The 12,502-nt window shown below is 37.0% G+C and overlaps 1 protein-coding gene across 1 annotated transcript in view; it reads left to right on the plus strand.

The window, feature by feature from the left end:
* NCAM2 (neural cell adhesion molecule 2) overlaps positions 1–12,502 on the plus strand; it is a 317,334-nt gene that overhangs the window by 43,417 nt on the left and 261,415 nt on the right. The gene's annotated exons all lie outside the window — the stretch shown is intronic.

Consider the following 12,502-nt stretch of genomic DNA (forward strand, 5'->3'; position numbering starts at 1 on the left):
GAATTAAGGAAAAGGTGTGAATTGGGTGATGACTAATAATTGCATTACTCTTGTTCATAGTATAGTGGTTTAGTCTGTGGGGAAAAAAACCCCTCTAAATATGTTTAATTCTATAGAGGTGAAAGTTGTTTTTGAAATATAGTGTGTAGTTGTGAATTTAGAATTATTTGCCAGATTGGGTAATATGAGTAGCAAAATAAAAATTAATCATAACTCTGGAAATAAATGTTTCGATACCCTTGTGGAAGAAGCTACCAAAATGAATAACAAAATATAAACCTTGAAAATTAAAAGCTAACTCTAGCATTTGCAATTACACCAAAAATCGGAATAATTAAAAATCTACGTTCTTTATTTACAAAGATTACATCATGATGAAATTTTTACATTGTTCTTGCAATATAACTTTCTTAATCATAATATTAAGCAAGATGAAAAACTGAAGAGGAATTGTTGAAGAGCATAACATGCTCTGAAATCTTAGTGATTTTTTGATAGTGTTAGTGATTTAGAGTAGTTATAAGTCAGAAAACTAATCTGTCTGACCACACTAGAAACTCACCCACGCGCTGACAATTTCCTATTAGAATTTTCATTTGAGTGGAATAAGTTACAAAATAAATAGGAAAAAAAATGGCTATCATCTTATTTTTTTATTAAGAAACTGACTCTGAATTATTTTAGTTTTGCCTTAAAAAATATTTTACACTATTGTGCAAGCATCCTATAGAAGTCTAACTGTCTTAAATTCCCTAACTATGTGTATACTTTCAGATCCTTGAAGAAAGACATTAGATGAGATCTGTTGACTGACATTTATCAGCAGATTATTGTGTAATTTTTATTAGAATCTTTTAATCACAGAATCATAGAATGGTTTGGGTTGGAAGGGACCTTCAAGATCATCTAGTTCCAACCCCCCTGCCATGGGCAGGGACACTCTCCACTAGACCAGGTTGCCCAAAGCCCCAGCCAATCTGGTCTTGTTTCATCAAGGCTATTTCTGCAGAGGTGTTTGTTACTTTTGCTGCTGGTGACTCTGGACTCCTTTAACAGTCCCCCACCCCGGCCCCAAGAAAGCTTAAAAAAATTTGGGGTTCATTCTAATCTAAGAAACTCCTTTTTTTCGATCATGTGAAATGGGAGCCTGCCCGGCTCTGCTCTATGATCCATCATTTGAGACAAGCTGTTTAGTCAAGACTGAAAAGAGGGACATCAAAAGTCAGTGATCTGCTTAAAGACTGGTTGTATTGCGTGCTCTGGGGTAAGGCAGGCCATTTAGGATGAGTCAGAAACTGACAGGGACAGGCTTTCAACTGATGAATGGAAAAATAAATAATGTCTTGTTTTGAAGAAGCTGGTTCAAAGCCATTTTGATAAGACAATTTTGTAGATTTTCAGAGAGACATCCCAGACTATATTTGATGACATAGTAACATTTTTTTATCCTGGGATCTGTAACCCAGGACTCAGGTTGGGGTTGGGCAGTCTACAAACCCATTCCTGGAAGGTGATAGCATGATACCTAATGTCTGTATGAGGGATGATAAGACCTTTTGTTCATTACTTGGCTTTGGAATGATCTGATTGATGGGTCTATAATTACTTTCAGATGTTAGTGTTCTACAGTCCCATGGAACTTTCCAGTATCCCAATATGTACTGAAAAGCAATATTAACTGTAAGGAGAACTCCTTAACATTCTCTTAAATGTCCTTGTTGCGAGTTATCTAGATATGATGGTGTTGAAACAGCTGCTACGAAACAACTTCCTGAACAACAATATTTTGGAAGATGTTTTACTGCTATCATTATCATGGTTTGACTATACTACCTATTCTGGCTTTTTCCCCATGATAATTTTATGAACAATTCTGTGTGATTATTGGTGGTTCTATGACAGTGAGTAACCACTGTATATTTTTTTAGGATTCATTAAATTATTTGAAATTAAATTGCTCTGATATGGAATAAAACTGCATAAAATGTAATGAAGTGGAAGTATACACTGTTATTTTCTATGAATGATACTAGTTTTGTGGGTTAACCCTGGCAGGCAGCTAAGCCCCATACAGCCACTTGCTCATCTACCTCCCCAGTGGGATGGGGGAGAGAATTGGAAGGGCAAAGGTGAGAACTCCTGGGTTGAGAGAAAGACAGCTTAATAGGTAAAGCAAAAGCTGTGCACGCAAGCAAAGCAAAAACCAAGGAATTCATTCACCACTTCCCATGGGCAGGCAGGTGTTCAGCCATCTCCAGGAAACCAGGGCTCCATCAGGCATAGCAGGCACTTGGGAAGACAAATGTCACCACTCTGAAGGCTGCTGCCCTCCCCACCACCACCCGCTTTCTTCTTTCCCCAGCTTTATATGCAGTGTATGACATCATGTGGTATGGGATATCCCTTTGGTCAGTTGGGGTCAGCTGTCCTGGCTGTGTTCCCTCCAAAGTTCTTGTGCATGCCCAGCCTGCTCGCTGGTGGGGTGGTGTGAGGAGCAGCAAAGGCCTTGGCTCTGTGTAAGCACTGCTCAGCAGGAACGAAAACATCCCTGTGTTATCAGCACTGTTTTCAGCACAAATCCACAACACAGCCCCATATGTGTTACAATGAAAAAACTCCATTCTAGCCAGAATCAGTACACACAGTCATACACACACCCCCCTCCCCCCCCTGCCAAATAGAAGTTGTGAGCAATATTTAAATATTTCCTCTCCCTCTAAGATAAAAGCTAAATATGTGGCTAGTAGTGTGATTTAGTGAAACTTCATCACCATGAGCTGTGCTTCATAGCTGACTGTTGTCAGCTTTCTTGACTGGGCTGGAAGGATGTACTGTTCTGCTTCTACTACGTATTGTGCTATTACTTCATGTAGTACATTCAGTTTGAAATTCAGTGCAACTTCAGAGTACTATGCTATATTATAGTTTTAAATATTTTTCTAATGGAGTAAATGAGTATAATATCAGATATTTAACTTTATACCACTGTTATAAATATACATAAAATATGTGGTAGAATCCTAAAGGCCAACAGATAACACTAATTCATTCTCCCTTGCCATGGCCACTGTTTTGTATTTGATTGCACTATATAATTTGTGAGTTCTCTCAGGAATCTCTGGTGAATACTGTCTTGTCCTCACAACTTGTTTGGAATAATTCAATATTTTATTTTCTCAATAGCTGCTTTTAAAACTTTCATTTCAGAGGCATCCTATGGCATGTTGCCTGTATAATAGGATTCTAGCCTAGGGGTCTTCCTAGACTGAGCGTATCTCCAGATATGTCTTCTCTCAATAGTCCTTCTCTACCAGGGTCGTGTGTTCAGAATCTGTTTGTACTCCTGACTGCTTAAATAAAGGGGTATTATTTAAAATATTTTTGAAAATGGATCTTCAGTTTATTTTTTGTTTCTTGTGCTTTCATGCTCACCTTCCTGGAGATTTTCCTTATTTTCCTTTTGCTTTTCTTTTAATATGGACACAACTCAATTTTTTTGAAGCATTCCTTGGCTTCAGCAAATCTCCTTTGCCCTGCAGTTCAGTTATTCTAGTCCAGATATTCATGGAAACCACAGGGGAGCAGAAAAAAATAAGGTAAACAGAACCACGCATATGGTTACCATGTGTGGGTACAGTGCAACACTTTTAATAGATTGTAGGCAGACTATAACAATCATTAAATTTTTGCCTTTTTCAAGATACATGTCCTGTTCTTCATTAGAATACAATTTTTCTTTTTTGCTTCTATCATCACTATTGTTTGAATTCTAGTAATTTAGTTGCTCACAACTGTTAATTGTAATACAATATAATGATTAAACAGTTTTCAAATTAGCAACTTCCTTAGCAAAGGTGAATATTTGACCAGAAATTATGGAAAGGGGGAGAACAGGCACTGTTTAAAAAAAAAAACAAAAACAAAAAAACCCCAAACCAAACAATCTCTTGGATTAAAAGGAAAGTTAAAGAAAACTAATACATAGGAATATTTCTGTCAATATAACTTTTTTACAGTAGAAGTGAGGTAACAAAATACTTCAGACTGTAAAGCTTTAGTTTATTCTCTCAGAAAAAACTTCATGAACATTCTTTCTCATTGCATTTGTTCCTTGTATAAATCACTGATAAAATGTAGCCAGCTTCTCTGCTATCTGGGAAATGTTAAGCCAACTTCTTCCTTGATATCATCTCACTCAAAACCCTGGAATTGTAATATAAAAATCTTGGCTTTTGGAGAGAGTTAGACTGTTCATAATATTTTATAAGAGATTACTATATTTAGTAATGCTATGAAAGTTTTCCTTTGGCTAAGTATCTTGGTTATTCATAGAGAATTTAGTCCTGAAGCTTTGCAACAACTCTAAGAAAAGTTAAGCCACAACTCATATTTCGTATAGATTGTTTTTGAATTTTTCACTTGCTTTTTTCTCAGATTGGCAGCAGAAAAAAAGATTGAGAACCTAAGGAAACATTTTCCTTGACCTTATGAAAAAAAATACATAATGTGGTGTGTATTATGAAGGTCCCCTAAGATTCAATCTTATGCTCCTAGGACAAGAAATTTGCCTTGTAGCTTACTGAGAATGTTGTTCCTAAAGACATATTTTCTAGTCTTTTTTCATGAAATACAGATTATATCTAGGAATTTTTTTAATACCAATATTGTTTTTGAGCATTCATACAAGAATAAGAATTTGTGTATCATTTGTTTAACACTATTTTCTTTCTCCTTTCCAACAGCGTGTGTTGTAGAAATGAAGTTGGATGGAGAAAGAAAGGAATACCCATAACTTGTTCATTTCTGTATCTGCCTGGTCTTTAGAAAATTTTTGTCCTTTAAAATGTTTCCTTTATAATCTGTTACAGATCTACCATTTTCAACTTTTTCTTACCTGCTTATGTTCCCTAGCTACCTATCCTCTGCTTCGACAATGGTAAATAAAAAAAGTCACTCCTAAAAAATATCTCTTAAAAGAATTTTCAGCAATCATGTTTCTAAAGCTTCTGCATCTGTTTTGTTGTTGAGTTTTTGTTTTGAACTTCATTTTTTCCAGTGAGACTTCTAGCTTTCTTCCACTCTGTTTTGATCAGAGTTGCCACAGTTACCCACTTTTTATTCCCAATCTACCCATCCAAGAGGGATGGCATATCCTCTTCATTATTTTCAGACCAGCTATGTCTGGTGTATCTCTGTAATATAATCAAAGGTAGCAGCATTGTGTTTTCTAGCTACAGCAAATAAGAATAGTCTGATGATATAAAAATAATTGTAATAAGCTAATTAGAGAATTTAGCTATTTAAGTCAGAAAAAAAGTTGCAATTTTTCTTAGTTCATAATATTTTTGAATAGGCTATGACACTATTAAATAGTTCTGAAACTACTTAGTGTTTCAGGGAATTGCTACTAGTTGCTGTACATGCCAAATGTTATTTGATATTAAATTCCTTATCCACAAATAGTGGATAAAGGTTTTGCTGTCTGATAGGAGGTATGGCTGAAGGACATGGATGAGCATGCAGAACTTTGATTCTGATCTGTACTTAATGGCACCTGCAGATAACCTGCATAAGTAGACAGAGTAGTAGAAAATAGAAGATTTGGAGGGTGAACTATTAAGGAAATGGAGAAATTCTAGAGGAGAAAGATTGATACATTATTGTAACTGAGAGTGCTTGATTGGTGTGTAGAATATGTGGGATTAATAATGGTATCATCCTCGTTTCTGCTCTAAAAATTATACTGTCAGCAAGTCTACTCCTGAAAAGTACTGACATCATTAGGTAGAAATATTTACAGTGCAAACTTGTTAATATTTCAGCTAAGGTGCTGATGAATGTTTAATGTACAGGACTGCACAAGATGTACTTAAAGTATGCCTTACCTTTAGTCTAAAATACTTAAGTCAAGACCGTTTGTCTTTTCTACTTAATTCAACAGAATCGAATTCTAACATAAACACTGTGCATCTTGAATATGTTTCCTCTTTGTGCATAATTAATTTCCAGTAATAAATGTTAGTGTTATTCTATCTGAATGGTAACATAAGTGACAACCAACACAGGAAAGAAAAATTCAATTAGAAGAGTGTATTGGGTTTCTGTGGCAAGGTTTTGGTAGTGTGTGGGCTACAGGGGTGGCTTCTGTGAGAAGCTGCTAGAAGCTTGCTCAGTGTCTGACACAGCCAATGCCAGCCGGCTCCAAGACAGACCTGACACTGGCCAAGGCCAAGCCCATCAGCAACAGTAGTAGCACCTCTGTGACAACATAGTTAAGAAGGGAAAAAACAACCTTGGAAACTTTTGCAGCCAGAGAGAGGAGTGAGAAGATGTAAGAAACTCTGCAGACACCAAGGTCAGTGAAGAAGGAGGGGGAGGAGGTGCTCCAGGCGCCGGAGCAGAGATCCCCCTGCAGCCTGTGGTGAAGACCATGGTGAAGCAGGCTGTCCCCCTGCAGCCCATGGAGGAAGGATGAGGGGGTGTAGAGATTCCACCTGCAGCCCATGGAGGACCCCATGCTGGAGCAGGTGGAGGCACCTGAAGGAGGCTGTGGCCCCCTTGGAAGCCCACGCTGGAGCAAGCTCCTGGCAGGACCTGTGGACCCATGGAGAGAGGAGCCCACGCCAGAGCAGGTTTGCTGGCAGGACTTGTGACCCCATGGGGGACCCATGCTGGAGCAGTTTGCTCCTGAGGGTATGCACCCTGTGGGAGAGACTCATGTTGGAGAAGCTTGTGAAGGACTGTAGCCCGTGGGAAGGACTCATGCTGGAGCAGTTCATGAAGGACTGTCTCCTGTGAGAGGGACTCCATGCTGGAGCAGGGGAACGATGAGAGGAGTCCTCCCCCTGAGGAGGAAGAAGTGGCAGAACTGACCACAACCCCCATTCCCCATCCCCCTGTGCTGTTGGAGGGAGGAGGTAGAGAAATCAGGAGTGAAGTTGAGCCCGGGAAGAAGGGAGGGGTGGGGGGAGGTGTTTTAAGACTTGACTGTATTTTCTCATTGCTCTACTCTGTTTTGCTTAGTAATAAATTAGATGAATTCCTCTCTCAGTTCAGTCTGTTTTGCTCGTGACAACAATTAGTGAGTGATCTCTCCCTGTCCTTATCTCGACCTAAAAGCATTTCGTTATGCCTTTTCTCCCCTGTCTGGTGAATGAGGGGAGTGAGAGAGTGGCTCTGGTGGGCACCTGGCCTCCAGCCAGGGTCAGCCCACCACAAAGAGAAACAAATACTCATTCACTGAACTTCACATTTGTTTGAAGTCTAAAGATGGGAACAGGAGTGGGGCAGGTGTATAACATGAAGAGGAAACATGTTTTATCTGATTTACTGATTCAAGCTGAATGCTCTAATATTAAAGGGAACAATAATGATTTTTTTGCTACTCTTTCACTTATAATGGCCAATACAATATATTTTTAAAAATAAAATTCACTTTCTATGGTACACATGTATTTTCTGGTTATTTTGGAGGGGAAAAAAGTAGAAAGGAATACTGTTTGAAAACAGAACCCTCTAGAGAAGAAGAAAAATGAGATGTGAAGAATAATTAATCAGTTGAAATAACTGTTTCTACAATCTGTTTCTCATTGTCTTTTTGCTGGGGAAGGATCAGGAGCTAAAATGCCAAAACATAGGCTATTGATAATCCCTAATACCTAAATGGTTTTCAAGGGGGATTGATCACCAGCACAAGGTTAATAGTTCGAATTTCTATAAATGAAAAATTTTTGGTGGTGAAAGGTAGAGAATGAGCTTGAGATTTCCCAGGAATGCTCCTTTTATCTGTTTTCATTGTAGACCTCAAGGAAGCATTTGAGTAACATTTTGTAGGAGTTCCGGCGTGTCTTTTTGCATTTTTCATAATTCCTACATTGCTTAATATTGTACATATTTCATAAAAGTGAGATCTTCCTGCTTTAGAGAACACCTGCTTCTTTTAATTATTCTTCTGAAGAAAATTTATCAGATGCTTTTAAAGGCTATTTCTGTTCCAAAGAAAGTGTGCTGAACAAAAGGGCAAATTCAAGTCACGTACTGTAAAAATGGTTTCCTAAAACTGGAAAGTCTTTGGATGGATACCGTAGAATTGCACTGTTTCTAAAGAACTTGGTTGTGTTAATCCAGTTTTTTATGAATGTATATCTCATTGTATTAACTTGAGAGAATCCATTTTGAAATGTAGCACTTTCCCATCCAGTTTGCCCCAAATCCATTTAGTTGATAACTTGTAACCACTGCAGTGTATGTTCTCTCCCTGGGTACCTATTCCAGAGCTTTTGTGCATGTACAGTAGAATCTGATGTTTAATAAAAGCATCATTAGCATCCGCACAGATACATCAGGGAAAAAATACCTGTTTTCAAATTCAAATATTGGTGTGTTTTTTTCATCTTGACATTCTTTTAAGGATGAACAAATGCAGTCTTCTTTCTCTCCTTGTACATCATATGCTTCAGCCCCTTAATGATCTTGGTTGTCCTCCTCTTGACATGCTATAGTATGCCAATGTCTGTCTTGTACCAGGGAGCACAAAACTCAACAGAGATGCAGACTCCCAAGTGCCAAGTAGAGAAGGAAGCATTTTTTTGGACCTGCTGGCTATACTATTGCTAATACAGACCAAGGTGTGGTTGGCCGCCTTTGCTGCAAGGGTTACTGCAGATTTCTGTTCAAACTGTCTGCCAGGACCTCTTTTTTTTCTATAACGCTGTTCCCTAGGCTGTGAGCCACCAGTATTGACTGTTGCACAGGATTAGTCCATCCCAGATTCCTTTGAATTTCATGAGGTTCCTGTCAGCCCAGGAACCATCCTGCCTCATTTCTGTCAGTTTATCAATGCTGGCCCAGTATGCTGACCTCTATAGCAATGTCCTGGGGTTACTATTTATACCCAGAGATTTGGGGTAAAAAAGTATTTGCCTTTCTTACTATAAAAATCTCTGTGCTTCTTTTAAGGATATTCTCATTCTGTGATTGGACAAACACAATTGGATTAAAGACAAACATGTTTACTATGTATTATCTCTTGGACTAATTTTGGTATACTTAAGATGCTTTAACTAAAACACTTGGGGTTTATTTGTCAACCTTTTTCTTTCTTCAGTGTTTAAGAATGATGGAAGTTGAAGTTTACATTTGCTTCTGTAAACTTAAGACATTCAGTTCTATTTTAAATACAGATACTAATTATTTCTTAATGAAGTTTTAAGTAATCTAACACTTCTTATTTTTACTTCAATTTAAAATCAGTCCAAAAAAGTAGTATTACTGTTGGCTTGCATGTTTTGTTCAGTTTTGGGTTTACTAGTTAAAATTTACTTCAGACTGTAGAGTATGAGAGAGATTTTACTGACATATACCTGGACTTAAAGTTTTCTCCCATGGTTATATGTTACTGCAGCCAATCCTCTTCTCATGAGTGTTTGTTGTTAGAGAGTTGCTGCTGGTTGTTAGTTACAGTAGTTGAAGAAAGACCTCTACTGTCATTGACTCAAGATAATTCCCTTTCAGTTGAAATACTTATTGATGCTAATTCATCTGCAGCTTCAGGCTTATGGTAAACTATGTTCCTTCAAGTTTAATAAAAAGAGCATTCTGTTGGTGTAATAACCTGTTTTCCATTCTGTTTCAGTTTGGACATGTGTTGCAGCAATAGATTACTACTTCAGGTAGTGTCCATTATGGTTGCACAGCCACAAATGAGGAACAAAGTTAGAAGAGCAGTGAAGGACTAACCTTCCAGAATACCAAAAAGTAGATCAAAGACCTTAAGCTTTCAATGAAGAGTGTGACTGTTGCTGGAAACATGGTAGGCAGAAGAAAGTGGTGTACTAAGCAGAAAAGTGAAAGAGGACACTTGCATCTCCCACAAAAATTTTGTCCTTTAAATGAATATTTACCATTTCTGAGAAGAATTGCTACACAACAGAATGTAGTATGTGCTGTTGTATACACCTGATAGCATGGTGGGAATGACCTTTCTAATTTTCTTCTGCTAAAAATAGTTTATGCCAGACCATACATTATCAAGAGAACTTCCGACTGTTTAGTCGGATAATTAGGATGCTTGACTGCTCAAGACTATCTTAAGTCCTCATCCCTGCTGCCAGCTTGATTTTGTGCATTAAATATTGGACAGTTAATGGTGAACAGGCAAATAATCCAGGGAGCAGAAGCAACCATTGCATTTGTCCTCCAACCCCTCACTTCTGAGGTTGGTATTTTCTGTTGAAGTAGGAGTTGTTCTGCAATGGAATATACCCCTTTTGACTGCTGCAGAAGCCTAATTAGTAGTTGTTGACTACTGAGGTAGATGTTCTGAAACTGAGCTTGAGTTTGGCTGTTTTTACTAAAATTGCCCTCTCTGTTCTTATTGCATACTGCTTTCATTCGGATATGATGATTATTTAGACTTAGTACAGGGTAGATTAATTCAAAGCTAAATTGTTAGGTGAGGGCCAGGTCTAATTTATTTTCAGCAAAAACATTGTTTTATTCATAGCTGCATTAGGACAAAAATGACAGTTGGATTTAGCCATCCATTTTTAAACACTAAATTAATTTCTGATATGGTTCAAAGACATGATACTAAAAAAAAACCCAAAACAACCCAAACAAACCCAACAACCACCACCACTAAGAACAAAAACCCCACCAAAACCCAAAAAACCTCCTACACCATGGAAATTTTAGCAATCTCTAGATTATGTTTCAATTTCTTTCAAAGTTGTATTTTGGAGGGATGAGCATTGTTAGTCATGACGATCTATCTGTCTGTTCCTGCTTCTTGACTGGTTTTGTATGTGGTGCATGTTTACAGATTGTCATCAGTAAAGAAGATACACTTACTTTATGTGATGTTTCTAAGTAATAATAGTTTCTACTTCCCTTTTGGAGATGCTTCTTGGTTTTAGGTTTTTGGGATGTCTGTTTGTTTTGCTTTTGCCCTGCTTCTGTTATGTTATGCTAGAACAGTTGTTAAAAGGTCATTACTTTCTTTTTCCTGCTTCCAAAGTGTTGGGGTTTTTTTACTGCTTTGATAATTAATAGTTCTAGAGAGTTACAATTTTATTTGGATTTGTGAGACAACATCTATCATAATGGAATGAGTGTGAAAAACAATTTCAATTGGTGGGGCTTATAGTGTTAGTTTAAGGTGAAACAACATATCAATTTTGGATTATATGCAAGTTTGAGACAACTGGAAATTGCTGTAGTGAAGTTTATGCATTTTTCTTTATCCCAATGTTATCCTGTATACGCAGTGGTTTCTACGGTATGATGAAAGCAACCACAATGGCTCTGGATAGTGGTTTGAATACTCTAATACGGCGTACATTGATGAAACACTTATGTATAAATATCTTAAACAGCTGATAAATTTGATAACTGATAGTGAACTTAGAATCCATATCTTTTGGGCAATTATGTTAACACTTGTGCTTATAATATTTTCCTAGTGTTTTTATTAATACTTTCTATGTAAAATGAAGATTAAATATATGTAGCCTATCTAGGATATTCTCTAAACCTCCAACATAACATTTCATAAGCCAGCTGGATGTATAGAATTACATTGCCTTTTCTCTTAACTTCCATCTCACAAAATACATGTTTTATAGCCTTTTCTAACCATAAATTACGCATTTTTATTTGATAGTCATATACACTATACGTGTACAAATTACATCGCTCCAACTTTTGATGGAAAATACCATGCAAAATACAAGATTCTATATGAATTTTAGTTTTTCTTATGGAAATCATTACAACTTTGTGTAACTCTGACATTATATAGTTTGATAAAATATGTTTTAATATTTTCAGATTGCATGAGAAGCCACTTCACAAAATAGTTGATAACTGATTATGGTTTTTTAATGAGTGGGAAGTCATCTCAAGTTATCTTTATGCAGCTTCTTTATACAATTTTTTTTATCAGATGGATCATGATGAAACTATTACATTTCTCAAAAATCTAGTTTTAATCTTTGTTTTATGATATATGTTTTTACTTAGTCTGTCCTCAGCACTAAGGACTAACGTGTGGCTGAACCATGAACTAATGCATACTACTCATCCATTCTCTTGTGTTCTAGAAGTACAGTCATCTAATACTATCCAAGCCATGTTGTTCAATTCTGTTGTAAAATATGAGCATTGCGAGGTTACAGAGGAGAGGAAAAATACCAGATTTCTGTAGAGTGTAGTGTAAGGATACTAACTCCCACCCTGTGTATGTCCTATTGAATCCAAGTCATTAATGTCTTTTACATCAGGACTATGTGCATTTTTATAATTATTTCAAAATTTGGTAGGGGTAACTTTTTGTCAGTATTCCAGATACGTAAGTCTGATTAGTCATCTCTTGTATACTGTAGGTCCTTTTAGGACTTAAACTTAACTTCCAAGATAGGTCAGTATGATTTTTTTTTTCCCCGATAGCAGAATGGGCTACTCATGCTGCTTATGTGCAAGCAATTTATAGTACTAACAGCAA

Source organism: Grus americana, chromosome 1 (assembly GCF_028858705.1).
Source record: "Grus americana isolate bGruAme1 chromosome 1, bGruAme1.mat, whole genome shotgun sequence".
Lineage (NCBI taxonomy): Eukaryota > Metazoa > Chordata > Aves > Gruiformes > Gruidae > Grus > Grus americana.